Source organism: Microtus pennsylvanicus, chromosome 12 (assembly GCF_037038515.1).
Source record: "Microtus pennsylvanicus isolate mMicPen1 chromosome 12, mMicPen1.hap1, whole genome shotgun sequence".
In the NCBI taxonomy this organism is placed as follows: Eukaryota; Metazoa; Chordata; class Mammalia; order Rodentia; family Cricetidae; genus Microtus; species Microtus pennsylvanicus.
In genome coordinates, this window is record NC_134590.1 from 77,333,454 (window position 1) to 77,353,431 (window position 19,978).

Below are 19,978 nucleotides of genomic sequence, written 5' to 3' on the forward strand. Positions count from 1 at the left end.
AGAAGATCAGTGACCCCCGCCAGCTTCACACATAAAGTCTGCTAATGCAAGGGTATGTTGTTGCCTTTTACCTGCCAGCTCATCTCTTCCTCAGGCAAATTTGTTCCATCTCTGTCCTCAGTAGGTTCTCCACTAAACTCCTTCAAACACTTCAGTTACATAACACAAAAAAATATAGTTATTGTCTTCCCTCTACATGCCTGTAAACCATGACTGTCTTCTAAGACTTGGTTCAAAGATCCTTACGTACTCCACAAATCCTTTCTAACCATTCTAGGCTTATCAGTAAATGCTACGACCAACATACTGTCTACTGAGTAGGTGTTATAACGTGAGAACATTGATTATCATCTAATCAACAGTCTTTGGTGATCGACTTATTGATCTTTTGATCTTTTCCTTTTTGCCTCCCAAAAGACTGCCACCAGCTAGAGACCAAAATTTCAAAACAGGAGATTGGGGAAAGGGAAAAGTAGGGAGTGGACATTTCCTTTTCAAACTATAGTCAAGTGCGATTTTAAAAGAATCCAGCTGGAAACTATGTATAGTGTGCACACATTCCATTTATGAAACATATGCAAGACTCAGTAAGAGTTCATCCATTTGTAACAATTTAAAGTTTTTGAAATTATAGGGTCTTTAAAACTTAATGCTGCGCTGCTGTTTTCAAATGAGCAGAGATAGTAGATGGTTTGTGGATGTCTTGCAAGAAAATGTGCCTTTTTCTTATAGATAAATGTAAGCTTCCAAATGCTAGAGAGAAACTCATTCACTTACACTAAGAGTTGCCTTGGGAATTAATTTGCTCTTCTAATTGGGCCATAATGCTTTCCCCATGGGGAATATAAAAAGAAACTTCTCCCTTAGCTAAAAAAAATTTACAGTTTTTGAATTTGCAATGTGTGAATTCAAACTGTGGTGTCTGAAATACAGTTTAGAGTTACCCACTAAAAGTAAAGATGCTTTTCATTGGATATGATTTGATGAAGTCTAGCTTCTTCGAGTCTAAGGTTCCCTGACACACACAGAACTCAGCAATTCTTAATGAACTTAGTTGATGTTTCTGGCTCATCTTCTTTTGTCCAGAAACATATTTATGCCCCCAAAATTCCTTAGAGAGCAGCAACATGGATGATATGTTAGAAGGAGAATTTGAAAGGTGACAGCTGAGAACCAGTGAGTTCAGTCTGCTGTGCTAGCCCACGGCAGCAACGACTCCAGTCAAACCCAGGAAAAGCCTTGGTTTCTCTGGGCATTTGGTACTGTATCAGCCAGTAAAAGTAATTACATCGTTATCATTCTTCTTCCTAAAGCTGTTACGGTTATGTCAAATATAGACTCACATGTACAGCTCCTCTGTGTGGATGAAATAGTCGATAGATAGGGCAACTTTAGTTCACGCTATCTTTATCTGCCTGAAACCTGCTTAGCATGAATCAAACGATTCGGAAAACTGGAGGAAGCATTAAGACAAGCTATGTCATATTATAATCAGCTATTAAACAGCCCATTAGATTTCAGGGTAAACCCAATCTTCAGTGTGTTCTCCTTGACTCTGTCCGTGTCTGCTGCTTCCCAAGTCATATTCCCAGAACAGAAGTAACAAGATTTCATTTGCTTTGGAACTCTCCCAGAAATTCACAGCACGAGAAAGAACCATTCTATTGTTAAGTCAGGATGGTGTCCAGTAAAAGCAATGAATGAGTGGAAAATGGGCTATTTAGCAAAACCATCATGAATGTTTTTAATTACACAATTCAAATTTCCTGTAATTGGCTTATTCAATTTTTATCTCTCATGTTAAAGAATAATCTGAATCAGGAGTTAGAGTCTTTTAATATCATTATATTTACCTAATGTTGAAGACAATGAAGCAAACTATGTGGGAAATTCAGTTGATTTGAACTTCCGTGGACAACAAAGGAGCAAAAAATTTCACAAGGTGACAGTTAATGGAGAAATAATGGTGCCCTTCAGAGACACCTAACTTCTGTTTTCAGGAATAGGCAGTTATGCTTTTATTCCTTGGTTCTTGAATGTTTAGTATAATCATCTATTTAAAATACAATCAATTTCAACAGTTTAAAAAATAAAAAAAAACAAGGAATATAAATGAATGTATGATGAGAACAACCACCCCCCTTCCTGGTATGAACAGCAGTATTAGCAGGTGTTTGTCATGTGCTCAAAGATAATTTTCTGAAATTTTGGAAAATCTGAGTAAGCCTTTACTTGCTCTTATTTGTCAAGTGGCCACACGGTGGCCCGGGTCACCACTTCAGAGTATTCACGTTAGTTACTGGGAAGCATGTGAATAAAGAAGCCAAGCAGACAAAGTTATGTTTTTATGATGAAGTGCAAGCAAAAAACAAGACCTGAACAAGATAGCTCTAGACAAATGAGCAAGGGAGGAACTGCTTGGCCCAGGAAGTAAGAACTTAATGACAGAAAACATTTTTCCCTTCTTTAATTAGTCTGCCTACTACCAGGTTCAACTCAACAGTTCACCTCAACATGACCCCACAAATGTGTCGGGGGGGGCATGGGGAGTGTGGGTTAAAGCACAATGCATAACCATACAGACTTTTTTCTATAATTTGGTGAGCAAAAATTTCCAGTGTATGCTCATCACGGCCAGGTAATGCTTGTAATTACTGTGTTGCAAATTCCTAAGAGGACAAGAGCCATAAATAAGATGAGTCCTAAGAAATTCACTCCCAGATATGATGTTTTGCAGAATGCTACAAAGATGCTGTGGCCACGTTATTGATAGCTTCCTCTTCTGTGTGTTTGCTGACTGTTTCATTCAGTCATTCTGCAGAACCAGTAATTGGACAGGGAAGGTTCAACTGTTCCCTCATGTGGTCAGAATACCATGAAATTTGGTAGAGCAATGAGATATCAGAGTGCTGAAATAATTCTAAAGGACATAACACAACAGGAAACCAGTAGATATCATAGACCAATCCCGTGGTTGGACATCTCAATAAAATAATAAAAATATGTACACATGTAGGCATTTTCACCATCATTATCATACCAACTATAACTCAATGTTGGATTAACCTTTTCAATTTTTTCTTCCAGATGTGTAGTGAAATACAGAGAACCCAGGAAGGCTAATTGTCATATTTTCTTTCTTACATATTTCAGTTATATGGATATACTGTTTTATGGTTTAGATCTGAAGTGTCCCCTATTGGTTCAATCCTTTAATAATTGGTGGACAGCTAGTGAGGTTACTTTTGGAGGCCATTGAACACTTAGAAGGCAGAGTTTGACTTGAAGGAAGGAGATCACTAAGGGGTGGCCTTTGAAGGTTATACCTGATACCTGGATCTCTCTCCCTCTTCTCTTCCCCCTCTCCCCACTTCTTCCCTACTTCCTACTCCACTACATTTGATCAACCCCTGCTATGTGCACCCACTACCACATACTGAACCACTCCGCATCTTGTCATCTCTGCATGGTGGCCTGTAACCCCCTGTGCTAGTACATTTTGTCAATCTTATATAAACTACAGTTACCTGGGGAGAGGGAATCTTAATTGACAAATTGACTCCATCAGATTGAACTGTGGGCAAGCCTATGAAGCATTTTTTTTTGATTACTGATTGATTGATACTGGTGGACCTAACCCACTATGGGTGGTGCCATCCCTGGGCAGGTGGTATGACCTGTCTGTCTAAGAAAGGCAACTGAGCAAACCAGAAGAGACAAAGCCAGTAAGCAGTGTTTCCCCCATGGTCTCTGCTTCAGCTCCTGCTTCTAGGTTCCTACCTTGAGCTCCTGCCCTTCATGACGGACTGAATACTGAAGTCTAAAATAATATAAACTGTTTCCTCCCTATGTTCTTTTGGGTCATGGTGTTTATCACACCAACAAAAAAACAACTAGAACAGCCCTGAAACTGTAAGACAAAATAAATTCTTCATCTATTAACTCATTTTTGTAAGATGTTTTGGTCACAGAAAAGTGAATATTTAGAAAACTTGAAATTACACAAAGGAAAGAGGCAATGGCTGTAGATTTTAGCTGGTGTCAAAGAACGGGTGATTCTGTTCATGGTAGGTAAGTTACAGCATTTCTCTCTTCCCTCTTTCCATAGTTTCTGCCTCTCATGAGGGGATCTTCTCTTGGGTCTTTTGTCTGTGTGGATCTGGGATAGTGGATAGGCACTATCTTCATCTTTATGTTTCTATGAGATACTTTGGGAACTTAGCATGTGTGGACAATTTTATGTCTTAAGGGCAGCAATTGGCTTTTCCTGTTCTCACTCAGTCAAGCCATTCTATAAGCAACACCAAAAGAAAATGTTTATTTACTAAATCTGTTTCCTGCTGACTTGATACAATCACATACAAAGAAAGCTCCAGAAAACAAACAAACAACAACAACAAAAAAAAACCCAGAAACTCATCTCTCGGGAGCTCTACAAGCTCATGCCTACTTGGTCTGTGAATGCTGCCTTGTGGTCTTCAAATAGCAAAAGTAGCATCATTTCTTTTAAGCTTTAGTATCTCTACTAGGGAAGCAACCTTACAGGAGAGATCAAACCATACCCCAGAACAATGACCTAGATGAAGAACAGACATATCCATACTCCTTCAGGGTGATGTTCTAAGAAGTAGGCTCTCCCATGATTTTAACTTTCCCACCTAGACGTGGACAAAGAGGACCACTGTACGCAGTTGGTGTTGGACAGGACGTAAGGTCCATAGAGATTTCTGAAATGTGTCTTTACAGTTTTATCAGTGGTTTCTTGTTTGACATTTGTTGTCTTTTTATCTTATCTGTTGATGCCCAAGAGATATGTCATAAAGGGGAGTCTTTTCTACAGCCCAGTGGAGGCTGGTGTGGTGAAAGCAGCAAGGAATCTTTTCTGAGAGAAATCCCCTCCCTGCCTCTAGGTCTGCCAGGGGAACAAAATACAATGCGGAGCAGCCTAGAGCTAATGATTATCAAGACCAAGTCCAAGTTGCCCAAAGTACTGCATTTGGTTGTAAGCCCAGAAAGTGCAGCTCAATGGGACCTTTGTTTGGAATCCTTTGGTTGGCATCCTCCCCAGTCTCCTCTGTCTTTGGGCTATGGTTCTTCACTATTCTCTGCAGACTCTAGATTGTTCATGTTGTTTGATAAATGATTATCTGGGGAGGGAAAATGGAAAAATCCAAGGGAAAAAAAGCTCATAGATTTAAATCTGAGCAAAAGTACAATTTTTTCAGAAACAATTATTAATATATCATAATATAAAACAGGTTTGTTGTGAACATGAAGATTGCTCTTAGGATATTTGTGACTTCAAGTCACTGATATCTGAAAAGTGGTTCAATCAATGTGGATAACAGAAGCGTTAACAAAATGTGATAATCTGCACAGCGCCCTGGACAAGCCCTTTGCTTTATTGATTTCTTCCTGATTTGAAAAAATTCTTCATAAGCGGGGAGCTATTGTTATGATTAAGTGGAGGAGAGAGACCTCTGTTCTCTCTTAGTTGAGCAAATACACTTGAGTGGACACTCTGGTGAGCCTTCCTTCAACGTGTGTGCCACCAGCTCAGGGTCCTGCTTAAGACTCTTCTCAAACTCCTGTCTCAGTGACTCCTGTCTCTTGGGTGCTCTGTTGAATTATTTTTACAAGTGTTCCTAGGTGTTCTTCACTTACCAGAGATGACTTGTCACTTCTGAAATACACTCTGGATTGTTTATTCCATTGTCTCTGTCCATTTCTTCTCTTCTGTTAAGCATGTTAGTCCCCAAACACACTCTCCACCACTGATTTTAAAGTTGAGGTCCTCTGTACAATGTAAATGTCACTTTCACCATGTAGGGTAACAGAAACTGTTTGCTGCTCTCACAAAGGTATTACCCTCACCGATGAACTCCTGACTTCTGTGGCTGTTCTCAGGACATCTCTATCTGCAGCAGAGATGGTTCCCTGAGATAGGCCTCCAAGGCAGTCTATTCATCCTTGAATCTTCCACTCTTCTGGGCAAATACTTGTACATGCTGCACACTCCATACAAGCACATTATATTCAGTTCGATGGGCTGTTGTCATTGATGGCCAGGTAGGTCTATAAAAAGTATGATAGAGAAGTATTCTGAAAGAGAGTTGGAAGCCTGCTCTTGGATCAGAAGAATTGATATTGTGAAAATGGCTCCTCATATTGAAAGAGATTGAATGGAATCCCAAACAAAAGCACAACTCTGTTCTCCACAAAAAAAAAGAGAAGGCAAGCTTAAAATTTATACATAAACACAAAAGACCCCACATTGCCAAGCAATTCCTGATCAAAAAGAATATTGCAGGAGGTAATATTCTGACTTATCACAAGCAATATTACAGAGCTATAGTAATAAAATCTGTATGGTATGGTACAAGAATAGACTCGTAGATCTGTAGGATATAATACCCAGATATAGGCCCACACAGCTACAGTCACCTGATTTTTGACAAATAGGTACAATATATACACTGGAGAAAAGATAGCATCTTCAATAAGTTGCTTAAAAATGGATATCAATATATAGAAGAATGGGTGTCTGTAGTGGTTGATCTTGGCTTTCACCTTGATTAGACCTAGAATGAAGTAAGCATTAAGCATCTGGCACTCGCATAAAGGATTTTCTTGATAAGATTATTCAAAGTGGGAAGACCCAGCACAATGTGAGGGGCACTCTCTGGTAGTTGACCAGGTAAAAGCACATGGAGGAAGGAAGCTTTGCTTTCTGCTTTCTTTCTGACAAAGTGCTGCTCATTTTGCCCTTGATATCACAACCCAGCCTCCTTAGACTTCCAATGTGATTGAAAACCACAAGTTCTCTAATTCTTCTCCATTGCTTCACACTCTAAGTTAGAGTGGTACTTCCCAGCCACCCGGCCTTCTGGGACTGAGCTACTTCCAGGTTTTTGTCTTCTTGCCAGTGTGAGGCAGTGATTTCCAGGGTACCTGGATTATATCATGGAAGCTGCTCTAATAAACCCCTTTATGATATGCATTCATTCTATTTGACACTGATGCTCTGACTAAGACAATGCATAGTGCTCCTCCCAGAAGTCATGGGCTTTATAAAAACAAAATCACAACAAAATAAACTCAGTATTAAGTTTAGGATACTGCTCTATGAACTGCTGACTAAAGGGTTCCTAGGCACAGCCCAAAGAATACTAGCTATTGTCATAGCTCTTTGTTGTCTATGAGAACTACATGGTAGGACCCTAGTGCTGAAGCTGCTGTGCACTTGAGCTAAGAACAGCAAAAATCTATTCAGAACTGAGCTGGAATCTCTTTCCCTACTTGCTAGTGATCATGGTGCCAGGAAGTGCTATACATTCTGCTGGAGGAGAAAACACATCAATGTTCTCACCCAGGTGTAGACTGTGTTTGCTCTAAAAATGACCCACCATAAAAGATGTGCCCCCCATTACAATAGTGGCACCATTATCATGAAATAATCTAATTACTTTGTGATTAGATTGTAAGATTGTAAGACCTCTTCATGAGCATGAATATTCTTCTAGCACTATAAAGCCTATGGCATGGAAGGTCATGGGCCCGAGGAGGAACATACTACTAGTATTTACCAAAATGACATGTTTTCAAAACTCCTTGTGATTATTTTTGTTCCTCTCCATAAACTAGTGCCAGCTCTGCCTGGAGCAAAGAAGCTCCCAGAGATGCTGGTTAATGAAAGGACACATCTGATCAAAGAACTGTGAGTAAGAAAGTATTTAACCTTCAGCTGTAAGTGGTACATCTGTGTCATAAACCCCATGGATACCCCGACGCCAAGGGAACACCACAAGAGAGGAAATGGAAGGAATGTTAAGAGCCAGAAAATGGGAAGGAGATATTTTCTTCCTTTTTATAGAACACTGATAGATACACTTGGCATATAGCAATTCCTGTTTTCAGACTTTCTGTTTTGAGTATGTAGTATTTATATATTATATATTTAAGATATTCTCAGAAGTGTTGGGGAAAAATACCCCCAACTTGTCAATAAAATTAACCGCTTGGGGAAATGAGCAGAACCGAGGTTGAAAAGCTGGAGTGTTAGCTCAGTGATCCAGCTTCAGTTTCCAAGATCCACTAGACAACCCACACCCATCTACAGTTACAGGGGTACTCAATGCCCTCCTCGGACCTCTGCCGGCAAGCATGTATGCGGTGTGTATGCATTCACACAGGCAAAACGTACTTTTGTAAAAAGTTGTTGTGACAACAACTTTTATAAACAATATAAACACCTTACATACATTTTTATAAACATTATAAAAAGTATTTATAAAACACTTTTATAAATCTTTTATGAAATAAAAATATTTTTAAAAAATTGGGTTTGATGGTGTTACATATTTTGTACCCATGCATATATTATATATACATATGTGTGTATGTGTGTGTGTTCCTAAATATTACCTCCTTGGTCTGTATAATGTTATTTGTATGTATGTTTTCAGGGCTGACTGTTTGGTGTTAGATCGGGAATGAGTGTGCTCTTCCTCGGAGAAGACTATTTCTCCCACTCTTAGCAACTTAGTTGCCTGTAGTTCTTTATTTGTGGTTGAGGCCTCATGCTCTTCCCCATCCATTTAGGCAAGTCTATTGTTGTTGTCCCTGTTCCGCTCACGTTTAGGCAGTAATATTTCTTAGACTTTATGGGTGTGGATTCTGACACTAATAAGAGACACAACCTCACAGCACACTCTATGATCCTCTGGCTCCTAAAATTTTTCTGCTCTCTCTCCATCAGTGTTCCAAACTTCAAGTGAGGACCAGACTCCACAATTCAGCGTGTAGATTGGTTGTAGGTTTCTGTCGTGATCTCCAACTGCTGCTAAAAGTTGTTTTCTTAGGTAGCGGTTAGATAGTATAGTTACACCTACAAATATTTAGAATGTAGTTAGGGATTATGCTGGTTTAGAAAAGTGGTGGTGTTAGTTTCTTCTGCAAGATCCCTGACTTCACTTGCCCAGGGTAGTTGGCTAGGTTTCTGGTACCTGGCATGATTTCCCTCTTGTTTCTTATGGAGCAGTTCTTAAGTTCAATTAGAGAACTCTTGGTTACTGCCAAGGTATACGTGTAACTATTACATCCCTGAGGTTAACGTGCATGTGTGTGTGTGTGTGTGTGTGTGTGCATATTTATGTGTGTCTGGACACCATGCTGTTTTTAAACTGCTTCTGCTGCTGCCAAGGTATATGTGACTCTACCTTAAGGTTAGTGTGTGTGTGTGTGTGTGTGTGTGTGTGTGTGTGTGTGTGTGTACACCACACTGGTTTTCAACTGCTACTGCCTTTTTCTTTAAGGAGATTTCATCTGAGTTCATATGTTCATTGACTATTGTATAAATACAGATTATTGAATAGTATCCCGATTGTTTTTCTTCACTACATCTCACTGGTCTCATTTCTAAACTACCTGGAAGGCTATTGGATGCTTTCAACACTGTAAGATTAAAGTTAGAAATGGTGATGTTCTATAGTTCCCTAGCCTATGACTGAAAAAGGCTGTGTTGGTGTATGTGCCTTTATAAACTGCACTTTTCTTTTCTCCCTAACTGCTCTCACACTCCTCAAATCATGCTTTTCTTTACTTCCATGCAAAATGACGTTTTCCATGGGTATTGACAGAAATGGCTCTAGAGCTGTGATTAATAATACCATCATCTTACTACTGCCCTTGTACCTCAGACTTTACTCTGAAGACCTCAGCAGAGGCTTCAGATTAAGAGTGACTGCCTCTGAAAGGCTAGTAAGGACAATGCTTTGAGGCTTTCTCTTGTAGTACCACTGATTGCCCATTTCTAAGCTGGTACTCAAGAGGAGGAGGGCATGAGTAGCACTCAGTGTGGCCACACCCTACTATTCACGGCAGGTCAGAAAAGAGGGTCAAGTACCATAGCTGCTGTTCGGTTCTGTATGGAAAAGATGCTGGGTGAAACTGACCACAAAGCTAAGGTCAACATTGAATGAATATCTGATGCAATATTGAGAACTTAATTAAACATTCTTGCCAGGGATCTCCTAACTCAGAAAGAGATAATTGTCAACCATCCTTACACGAAAAAAAAAGAGAAAAAGCTAAGTTATATCCATGGGAGCAGAGAAACGGGAGGAATACGGCTTCAGGAAGAGAATGATGAAACAACCAATGCTCACACCAGATTCGTTCACAAATTCTCTTGCTATCAAGTCAAATTTTGTTTAGTTTTTGAGTATTTATTCAGTTATTTATTTTTTGCAGTTGTGGACATCATGTTAACACACTGAAATAAAGCCATATACTTTGAAAACAAACAAGCAAACAAAAGCTTAGTGAACAAATGTCATCGGCATCAGTAATAACTATAAGTGGTAAGAAAGCCCATACTGGGTACTTCAAGAAAATGGGCAATGGTAAATCTCCCATTACTATAGGACTTTTAACTGTAGCAAACACAAGTTAGTACTGCAATAGTATCATTGCTTTAAAATGTTCAGTGCATTCTGTGATAGTCTACTTACATTCGTGATTTTAATAGGAGACCCGGAATAAAGCGATATAGAAATTGCAACGAAGCCAGGCAGTCATAGCGCATGCCTTTAATACCAGCACTTGGGAGGCAGAGACAGGCAAATCTCTGTAATTTTGACGCCAGCCTGGTCTACAGAGCAAGTTATGTGACAGGTTCCAAACTTTGTCTTGAAAAAAGAAGAAGGAGGAAGAGGAGGAAGAGGAGGAGGAAAAGAAGAAGAGGAGGAGGAGGACAAGGAGAATGAAGACAAGGAAGAAGAGGAAAAATTACAATGAGTTTAAGGTAACATTTTAATTAATTATTTTATAATTTCTTGCATGTTCACGTTGTGATTTCATCACACTCATCTCTTGCTCCTACCTGGCTCCTTCCAACTCCACTCCCACCCCTTCTCATTCCAGTTTCATCTCTACTCTTTTGTTTTGCTTTGTATGTTTTAAATAGCCCATTAAGTCCAGTGTGTACAGCTCATATACTCACAGCTATGAGGATCTACACCAGAGTGCAGTTTATCTAATAGGAATCATACCTCTAAGAAATCTATCACTCCCTCTCCATCAATTGTCAGTCCCCATCACCGAGGGGAGGAGGCTCATGAGCCCTCGTCCCTTTGATGGAAAGATATTGACTAGCCTGATTCTTTACGAGTCTTGTGCAGGCAACCATGGCTGCCGTGGACTTTAAATTTTAAAATTTAAATTAAAAATTTTAAACATCTCATGATGTTTAAGGAACAGCATGTGGTGTCGCATGCTTTTAATCCCAGCACTCTGGAAACAGAGGCAAGACTGTACTACATGTATAGGGCCATGTATAGGGAATACAACACCAACAGTTGCTTGGATAATATTTGAAGGAAATGTTCAAAGGCTATAAATCAACCAGGTGTCAGATTCAGCCTACCCAAGTATTGCTGGCATTTGCCATCTAGTTCAACATCTTTTATTCATGTGGGCCTAAAATAGTTGACATTTGTTTCCCGTGCGATAGTTGCTTCAGAATTTAGATTGCTTCTGTATTCCCACTGGATGCCAATGAAAGCTAAACCTATCAGTTAGACTGTCCCCCTAAAATCTCCAGACCACAAACCTAAAGTCACACTCTTCCATTTCTACCTTTTTGCTAAGCACCCCTCTTCCTCTTCACCTTTCCACCTTCTTCTCTCCCTTCCCTCTGTTGCTTCCTGCATTCATCCACACCACACTTCCACTTTGAATCCACCCTAGAGAAGTTAAGAAATGATTCTGATTCTTTTCCTCAATCTTGAGGCCTTCTTGTATAAGGCCACTGAAATGGAAGACTGCATGACATGTTCTCCACACCTGACAATTTTCACATATTCTACAGTTGCCAGTTCGTGTTTCCTAAGTTGATGGGAATATAAGTCAGTATAACACTGGGCTCAGAGAAGCAGTTTTATGCTTTTATTACCTCCAGTAAAAGCTTTAACCATCCAAATGCCAAAGTTTCATTTGGATGCAGCCAGCCTGAGTTAAACTCATTGTTTTCACATCTTCTGCCAGTCTTTGGGAGGATGTGTTTCATAGACTTGAGACCATCATGAATAATAGGCCAATATTCTTGAATTTCTAAACTGACAAAAATCTCACGGTAAACAACAAAGCTCCCCTGACCCTTGGCCTGGTGGTGCCAAATGATGTAGAGCCAGGTTTGAGCATTCGGATGAGGGTAGGCTGTGATTGATCCACCGATGACCATTCCAACATGAAGCTCTTCGTGTGTAAAGCTCTCTGTCTGCTATCTCCAAATCATTTCTCATGGCACACTTTCAGCCAGTTCACACAGACTTACAAAGTGCCCAACCCATGAGACTTCAGCTTTTGTTCAAGCTTCCAGAAGCCTCAGAAACAGGCATGCGCCTTTGCGAAACATTGTGGACTTCCTACTTCTATAGCCTTTTCAGAAATCCCTTTCGTAAATGTACATGAATGTTCTTTCATGCTCAGTTGATTTTTTATAGTGTTTCTTTTTGCTGTTTGGCAGTTTCATATATGTATATAACATGGGTTTGTTCTATCAAGTCCAGCTCCCATTCCCTCCCCTTCAATTACCACTTGTCTCTCTCAACTTCATGAACTCCCTCTTCTTTTCTTTCCCAATGAGTCTTCCTAAGGTTCCCAGTGAGTAAATAGGTATGGGCCTTCTACTGAAGCATGAGCCACATTTTGAAAGTAGTAGGTAAGTGTATTAATCTGTATATATACATATATATGTGTGTGTGTATACACATCTGTATATGAATATATATATATACACATATATAAACTGGAAGTCACACATGTATATACATATATGTACACACACACACACACATATATATATATATAATTTGGATTCTATTATTTTGACTGAGTTCACTTTTCTGGAAGGTTCAAGGATATTTTTCTGTATGTGTGTTTGTTGTTTTGGTTTTGAAGAGAGAAAGCCCTTCCTGGGGGCTTTCTTTACATTATTTAGTTTATTTAACTCTTCCAAGAACTCTATGAAAATAGTATTCTTCTGCCCTACATTACTGATCATGAAACAAAAGCTAAAGAAGTTTCATTTTGGGGGATGCACACAGCCCTATTGAAGGAAGCAGAACGCTGATCCTAAGGTTCTGGTGTGCTGTCTTCTATACCATATTTTCTCATGGGGAGTTTGTTTTTTAATTCGAATCTCTGAAATAGATGCTTCCCTCCATACCTTCTGCTTCTCTTTGACGGGGAAAAAAAATCTACCCTCTCTCATCCTCCCACAAGCTTAAAAAGTTCTTTATCGCAATGGCAGGGGACAGTTCAGAAGCTAAGATAGCAATCGCATGGGTCTTTCTCTGCTTTCCACAAGGAGTTGGCAGGCCAAGACAGTGTACAGTGTTCTCTGACACAGACAACACAACAACATAGAATGTAAAAATGTCACAGAGATTTGATGTGATCTCTCCCTATTTTCCTCACCAAGTCAAACTCACTGAAAATCAGCGAAAGGCAAGGTAAGTTGTCCCTGGGAAAACTGAGACACGTGGGCTTTGATTACTGAAACCAGGGCCAGATAGGAAGAGAGAACCAGCTATGGGTGGGTATCCTGGGACATGGGCTTTCATCCTAAAACCAGACAGTCCTAGCACAGTGTATTGATCAGTATTGAAAGGCTTCTTCTTGGTCCTTTCTAGTTTTTTATGGCACTAGTCTGTAAGATTGCCACTTACATCTAAAAGCAAGAACACACACACGCATTCAGTTCCTCGAAGAACATTTCAAGTTTTTGCTTATGTGATAACACTCAATTTAAGCACAATAAGGGTGTGTATATACTTATTCTTTAAGTTATTGGACACTGAACTGTAAGTACATCTTCAACTCTTGCCTTATTGCTGCATCTGCTCTCTCCTTAGGCAGTTGGTAGCTAGAGCGGATTGAGCCTTCCTCATTCTTATTGACATGCGCGTAAAACTTTTCAGAAATTATGACAGTCTACATGATGAAGATAAACCAGACTACAAGTAGGAATCTCCCTTGTGCAATATTTCTGGAAACTATTTCTGAAACCTTAGAAAAAGAATACAAATTCTTCTTGGGCTAAATAATAATCTACTATATACTTTTGTTTATTTGTTGGTTTGTTTGAGACAGGGTTTCCTTGTGTAGCCCTGGCTGTCCTGGAACTCGTTCTGTAGACCCAGCTGGCCTCAAACTTAGAGATCTACCTGCCTCTGACTCCTGAGTTCTAGGATCAAATGTGTGCATCACCACTACCCAGCTACTACATACTGTTTTTATACTCACAATTTCGTGTATCTTTTCTTAAAGAAGGATTCCAAAATCGGGTCGGTTTCTGGCTGGGGAAACACAGATCTGCCTTTCCTAGGCTCTTTGCCATTTAATGTAGATTTCCTCTTACATGTATACAGTATTATGCATTCTCAATTTCAAAAAAAATTTAGAATCAATATAAAGTGCACATAAAATGCAGATTCAGTAGGTGAGATTAACAATCTATGTTTTGGTGCTGTGTTCTCCTTCTTCTATGGGCAATCTTTTGTTTGTGTGATCAGTACAGAGATCTTGATTTGGTTATAGGAATAACCAATGGAATTACCCAAATAATGAGGTCAAAGAGGGGAGGGAAGGGGCCTTTTTAAAAACAGAGCCAAACCCCAAAATGTGAATTTTGTAGAACTCAGTGAGTAGGCCATTTCAGGGGTGGTATAGAAATCTTTAATATATCTGCCTATTGCTATAGCACTTCTTCCAATCTGGAATCAAAGTTCTTTTATGTAATTGATGAATTTTAGAATGCATTCATGTTACTCTAGCAAAGTTTCACGACAGACTTTTATGCATATTCTGCTCTCTAAAAGTTTTGTCCCATATGTTAAATTTCACATCATAAGTGCACATTCAAAAATATCCAATGGACTCAACTTTTTATTTAGACTTAGCTTTTTTCATGAAGGGGAGGGTACTGTTTTTGACATAGTCTCACACCATATCCTAGGTTGTCCTGGTACTCATAGCATCTAGGTTTGCAGCAATCCAACTGCCTCAGCCTCCTTCGTGCTAGATTACAGGTCAAAGCAGTACATTTGACAGGTCCCAGACACTGTAAGGAACCAATATTTATCTACTATCTCCCCATAAATTTTATGATGAATTCTCAAAATTTCTTGAATGCTGAACATCTCAGGAATAACCATGGGAATTATCCAAATAATGAGGTCAAACAAGGGAGTGAAGGGTTTTTTTTAAAATCAGAGCCAAATTCAGATATTGCTGGAAGCCCTACCTGCTGATAAATCGGGCCAAGAAGCAGCCATCCCTGAAAACTGGAGCCAAAGGCGAGGAGACAGTAACTGTTGGGATAGGATGGACCATGAGGCTCAGACTCAGAAGAGAAACGCAGGACAGCCAGTTGCTGAATATTTGATTGGGAAAGTCAGTTTTTGTGGCCTCTGTTCTTACAGAATGTGTCTCAGGCCCCACACTGAAACTGAGAGAGGCTGGAGAGCATTTCTGTGACTCATCTGTTGATCTGGGATCTGCACTCGCCTATGGAAAGGGATGGGGCCCAAGTTACAACTCATTCTGTCTTCACCCATGGAAGCACCCGGCCAAAGAACTCCACCTTTAATTGAGGCTTAATATCACAAATGGCTTCCTTTTTTATTCAATGAATATGTGTATCTGCAGGAATCTCTAAAGCCTTTCCTATGGGCATGTTCTAGTCTGCCTGCTTCTGAATTAATACACCACATGTAATGATCTGAACTTAAACCCTGAGTCACAAGATTGAAAATTTCCTTGAGGTGGACTTATTATTCTCCTACATATGTTCTTGCTTCCACATGTAGGAATGTCTACTTTCTTGTTTCAACTTAAGTGCCCGCCCCAGCTCTCTAGGGCAGCCAATAGATGTCATGTCCTCCACAAACCTGCCGCATTGTCTCCCGTGTTAGTGCCTCTTACAAGTTGCTCACTTCTTACTCATGGGGCTTTAAAACATTGATGTTGCTGTTCTCACATCATAATCCTTGCTAAGTCATCTTATGTAAACCTCACTTTTCTTGGAGATTTTTCCTTCTCTCTCTCTCTCTCTCTCTCTCTCTCTCTCTCTCTCTCTCTCTCTCTCTCTCTTCTCTCTCTCTCGGGAGGGGGGTTCCCTGAAAGTATCACAGCTAGCAGGAAAGCAATCCATGAGACATAAGAAAGAAAATTTGGTTCAGTCCACCTTAGTCCATGTTGGTTAAAACATCTAAAGAGTCTGACCACTTTATTGCAAGCATATTTAAGCACAGTATAATTTTGGGGAAAAGCTTCCTGGTGTAATACAATCCCTGGTACACAAAGAGGCACAATTACATCAAAACTCAAAGTACATATGACCGTGAATATAGGCTAGCCTATTCTAGAGATAGGCTACATGACTTAGCTTAAGGGCCTTGGGGATGATCTGGCATGGTCTTGGTCACACAGATAGCACAGAGATCATTTGAGCTACACAGTGTATGTGACATCTCCCCTAAGGATGGGTTCTATTGGCTGAGAAACAAAGGCAAAGTTCTAGGTAGGAAGAGTCTAGGATAAGCATTCTGGGGGCTTTGTATGAGGTCTGACTCTACAGATAAATGTCATGAGGTCATTAACAACATGCACTCCCAGCCTTCTGGGTAGAAAACTGGTATTCCCCCTTTGAGGAGACAGAATATTGGTAATATTCTTAGTTTCCCTACTTGTCTGTGGGCACAAGGGCCTTTGCGCTCTAACATCTACTGTCTCCTACTTCTCCAATATTAATATACACGTGGCATCTCCCTAGTTTCAGATCCCAACTTCTTAGGATCATTGTTACATGGGTGACGTAATGCGTCCATGTAGCATGCTTTCCTTATAAATTAATAATCCATTTCACTAAAGGCCCCTGTGGTGTGAGTATATGGGGGCAAGAGTGCTACTCACGTCACAAAACCCTGTCCCACCTCCTCTGAAACATTGTGTTCCCCGTCTCTAATCTGTTCTTATTCCAAACCCAGGAAACCCGAGCTCTTGTCTTATACAGGAGTCCTTTGGTACTGTATAAGGTTGAAGTTTAATTATTTTGAGGATGAATAATCAAGAGGATTACTGGCACTGTCTAGAAAGGTCCGGAAAGAAAGCCAAAGGATTGTCAGCTTCCTAAGACGATAATTGCCTTCTAAGTATGGGTAGTGGGAGGACCTGCCTATGGCATTTCCTTTCCTGAGCTAAACAAACGGGAAGCAGGAGAGTTGTTTCTGGAGGCGGGTGCAGGCTTGATTCTCATTTCCGGAAACCTTCCCAGAAGATCCAACTATCACAAAGAAGAGATTCCCAGTTTTGTGCTTTAACCCACTCCATGAATTGGGTTGCCAGCAGTGGAAGCTTGGGCCTGGTTATTAATTTCAGTCAAAACAGGCATTGAATGTTTTAAATGAGCTCTTCAGAAAAACAACAGAAGGATAATCATCTGAGTCCTTTCTTAATTTGCTTTCAGCAATACAATAGGCCTATTATAGAACTAAAGCAGAAATTGCAAAGCCCAATGGGGGCTCAGTTTAATGTCAGCTACCATTTATTGAGTGCCTACTATATGCCAGAACCGAACAGAATATGTGGCAGTCCCTCCAGAATATAATCACCTCAAGCAAAACTAAGATTTCAATACTTACACCCTAAATGTTATACTAAGGATAAACTCATTTCACACCCTATTTGGCATCTGCTCTGCCCTCATAAATGGCAGCAATCACTTTGCCCTTGTTTCATCCTCACAGAAACCTGGTGAGGTAACAGGCATCCTGACTAGGTTGTCATTTGTCTCCTCAACATGAAGCCTTCAAGATCTCATGCACAGGAAATATTAATAAGGCTGCTGAATTTGCAACATGTTACAATTTACAGAGTGCATTTGCATAGACTATTCTCTTTAATATTCAAATCCTACTTTTGAAGTCAGATTATTTTCACCATTTTCCTCTGAGAAGGAAAGCTCCTATGGTCATGTGATGAAGCTGGGTCTCACACCCTTCCAAACCCCTTGGTAGAAAGCATCTTTGAAAAACCATGCTCTGGAGGTGAGCATTGCTGAGGTAGCTCACTCATCCTGACTCCAAGCATGCTCACCTGATGGGGCAGGTTTCTGGCTGAGGTTACAGGTTGGAAATAGGATGATGAGCTTGCTGAAGGTCTTGCAAATCTTTCCTTAGGGGCGAATGATATAATAAGGCCATATATGTCATACTTTTTGCATTAATATGTACATATGATAGTATTTGATTGTCACAAAGTTGATAACTAAATAAATCATCATAAGGTACTAATTCCTAGTTCCGAAAGCTAAAAACCTGATATCCAAACAATCCAACTGAAATCCTTGTGTCCACATTGCTGTATCTCTTCTGAGGCTGGAAGGGAGAATCTGTTCCTTGCTTCCTTCAGTACCAATGGATGCCACCAGCCCTGAGCTTGTGGCTTAGCCTCTGCCTTCAGTTTGCCATCTCTTTTACTGATTCTCTGTATCTATTAATCGCTATCTAAATTCCTGTAGATCCACAGGAGAACCCAGAAAAATCTCTTTTCAAGATCCTTCACTTAATCACATCTTTTGCCATATAAGATAATCTTCATCTTTTTCCAATAAAGTGATGCTCACAGGTTTTGGGATTTAGCAAGTGCATGCATCCATGTGTGCCACACCATTCTCCCTACAACAGCAACTTTATAGACTGCCTCTTTTGTTAAAAAAAAAAAAAACAAAACAGAGATGGTGGTACCCAAAACATGGGCTACAATGTAGCCATCCATCTTCTAAAAGTGATGTCTTTAAGTTTGAACCTGGACCTTTCTCGTGTTAAATGTCATTATGTAGCTTTAAGGATGGGCAGGGAACTAGATGAAATTCTTGAACTCTGGCTATACATTGTTCTCTACTCCAGGAATCTGTTTTAGTAATTCTTTGAGAAAGGACTTACTCCGTATCCCAAGTCAGGTTCAAATTCATGGCAATCCTCCTCTTAGTTTCCCAAGTAACTGGCTTTAAATACTACCCACTAAGCCTCACCCTAAATACAATTCTTAGTCACAATGACACTCTAGTCTCCTTGCTATAGATAATGCCACACCCATCTCTAGATTTCAATGATGTGGGATGTCCTTCTGTATATGTATTGATTTTATTGGTTAATGAATAAAGCTGCTTTGGCGTATGGAAGGACAGAATATGCCCAGGGTGGAAGAGATATGGAGAGAAAGTAGGTGGAGTCAAAGAGACGCCATGTAGCTGCCAAAGGAGTAACATGCTGGCACAGATAAGCCACAGCCTAGTGGCAATACACAGATTAATAGAAATCAGTTAATTTAAGATTTAAGAGTTAGTTAATAAGAAGACTGAGCTAATAGGCCAAACAGTGTTGTAATGAATATAGTTTCTGTGTGATTATTTGGGTCTGGGTTTTTGGGAAAAGAAACAGCAGTCTCTTCCTACATTTCAATAGCATTTTATCTATCTTTTTTTTAAAAAAGAAAAACACTGTTTTGTGATTAATACTTTTATTTTGCATCATCCAAATATGTATATTGCTTCATCTCTCTTCCAAAATTTGAGTTCTGGGACCTTCCACCAGGATGATCAGAACAGTCTTTTTACTGATCTTCAATTTTTACTTTGCTTCCCTGATATCAATTCCTCACCCAGCAACCAGAATAGGATTTTTAAAATGAAAACCAGATTTTATTATGTCTACTTAAATGACTTCAAGTCACTTGCTGTCATTCAGACTAAAGTCTCACCTCCTTACTATGGACTCAAGACCCTGTGTGAGCGGCGGGGCAGGGAGGGGACCCACCCCAAACCATCACCAACCAACCTTATCTTCAACCACTTACTCCCAACACCTGCCCTTGTGCACTTTAAATATGCTCTATCCTACATTGGAGCAGACTT